General features: G+C 38.1%; 2 protein-coding genes across 2 annotated transcripts in view; both read left to right on the top strand.

Moving 5' to 3' along the window:
- The window catches only part of LOC121815524 (protocadherin alpha-3-like), a 29380-nt gene that overhangs the window by 11856 nt on the left and 15324 nt on the right, over positions 1–2200 (top strand). The window lies entirely within an intron of this gene.
- LOC102309770 (protocadherin alpha-3) overlaps positions 1–2200 on the top strand; it is a gene marked incomplete in the record, with an annotated part of 16892 nt that overhangs the window by 2356 nt on the left and 12336 nt on the right.

Here is a 2200-nt window from a genome sequence, read left to right as displayed (position 1 = left end):
AGAATGAGTATAGGATCTACTATAGTACCGGGCAGTCATGCAAATACTCTCGTGCTTCCTGATAGGAGAAGAACATCTGAAGAGGTAAGAGCACGTTTTTACTTAAAGCTGTTTCGGGAATGAAAACAAAATTCCCTCCTGGCAAACACCACTCTCTTTGGAGATAAAACATGCGGTCTATTTTACTATATAATGCAAATAATTTTAATCAGTGTTCTGTATATCCGTGTTGAAGTTTTGTAGTGCAGGTAAATAACAGGAAATCATATTTTGTTTGGTTCTCATTAAGTGCAGTGTACTGGTTCCGTAAAGAAAAGCAAGAAAGAAATGTCTATATTCTGAATTTTTTTTTAAATTTTTTTATCCTATTTGATCTTATTTTGTTATTTTTATTTATGTAAGTATTTTTGTAGTAAAGGAGGGATGCATACCTGAATAACGTTGTATTTATGGAAGGTAATATTCACTATTATGATTAGGGTACGTGAACTGAAAGCTTTGATCGTGACACTTCCCTGTCTTTGCAACTTGAAAAGCTATATAAATACGCAATAAGCACAATGGAACTACCCAATTTGCAAACACACTGATATTGCTGATTTTTTGATGGTATATTTTAAAAATAGTCCGTAATACTGTTTCCAGTCTTGCGCGCTGGATTAAGTAGACGACCCAAATGCCCTAAGCCCATTCCGGGTCCTGTTATTGCGTCAATTCTCAACTATCTTAATATACAAACAAACAACAACAACGACAAACAAACAAACAAACAAATCTTCAAAACGTAAAAATGTCTTAATTTTTTGAATCCACACGGTGTCAGTGTCATATCAGCATCCAGTTTTTGTGTTATAGCACTGGTCCTGCCCCTTCCACAGAGGTTTTGTTGTGGTGGACAGAAAGGAGACGACACTATCCACAGACACAAGTGTAGCCGTGATTTATACATGGGAAGCTTCGGAATATTGGGTATATTTCAGAGTGGATGTTATGTTTTGAAAAATTAATGTTAGACCACGGTCTTGGATGTAAAGACCTCTAAGTGGATACATATTTTGTTATCTTAACGAAAACGATGGAGCCAAGAGGACAAAGACGAGGAACGCAGTGCTGGTGGTTTGCTATCAGCTTTTCTTTGATGCTCAGCTGTGTGGAGCGGGTTTCAGCTCAGATAAAATATTCAATTCCAGAGGAAGTAAAGGTAGGAAGTGTTGTTGGGAATGTGGCAAAGGATCTGGGACTGGACATCAGTTCACTGGAGAAACGACGGTTTCGTATTGTTTCTGGAGCTGAAGATGCTCAGTTTGAAGTAAATCCGAACAATGGCGCGCTGTATGTTCACGGAAATATCGACCGAGAAGAGCTGTGCGAAAAAATACATCCATGTATTAAAAACCTAAAACTGGTAGCTGAAAACCCCATGGAAATACATTATGTAGGAGTGGAAATAATAGATGTAAACGATAATTCACCAAGGTTTCCTGATGAAGAAAAAATATTAGAAATTCCTGAATCAACTCTCCAAGGTAAACGATTTCAGTTGCCAACTGCACATGATCCAGATGTTGTTACTAATACAGTACGAACGTACAAATTAAACCATAACGATCACTTTAGTTTGCAAATTAGAGAGAGGGGAGAAGATAAGATACCATTCTTAGTTTTACAAAAGCCTCTGGATCGGGAAAAGGAGAACGAACACAAACTGATACTGACAGGAACTGACGGAGGAAATCCACCGAGATCAGGGACTCTTAATGTCACAGTCATAGTCCTGGATTCAAATGATAACCATCCTGCATTTAGTAAAGAAGTTTATTCAGTAACGATACCTGAAAATGTAGATGCGGGTACAAGTGTAACTACCGTAAAGGCGACTGATTTGGACGAGAGTTCAAACGGAGAAATTGAATATTTTTTTGGTGAAGAACTTGACCCTAAATTGTATGATACATTTAGCCTAGATAAGGACACTGGTGAAATTCGAGTGAAAGGCGAAATTGACTTTGAGAATATGGAGGTATACAAGTTGGACGTCCACGCCACAGACAAAGGACAACCTCCGATGAGTACCGACTGCAGGGTGATTATCAAGGTGCTGGACATAAATGATAATAAACCTGAGATAGAGGTAACATCTTTGTCAAAGATTGTATCAGAAGATTCCAAACCTGGGACTGTGGTGGCTTTGATCAGTATT

The sequence above is a fragment of the Haplochromis burtoni genome, unplaced genomic scaffold (genome assembly GCF_018398535.1).
Source record: "Haplochromis burtoni strain Fernald_Lab_line unplaced genomic scaffold, NCSU_Asbu1 Contig_236, whole genome shotgun sequence".
Taxonomy (NCBI): Eukaryota; Metazoa; Chordata; class Actinopteri; order Cichliformes; family Cichlidae; genus Haplochromis; species Haplochromis burtoni.
This window is presented reverse-complemented; position numbering and strand designations above follow the sequence as displayed.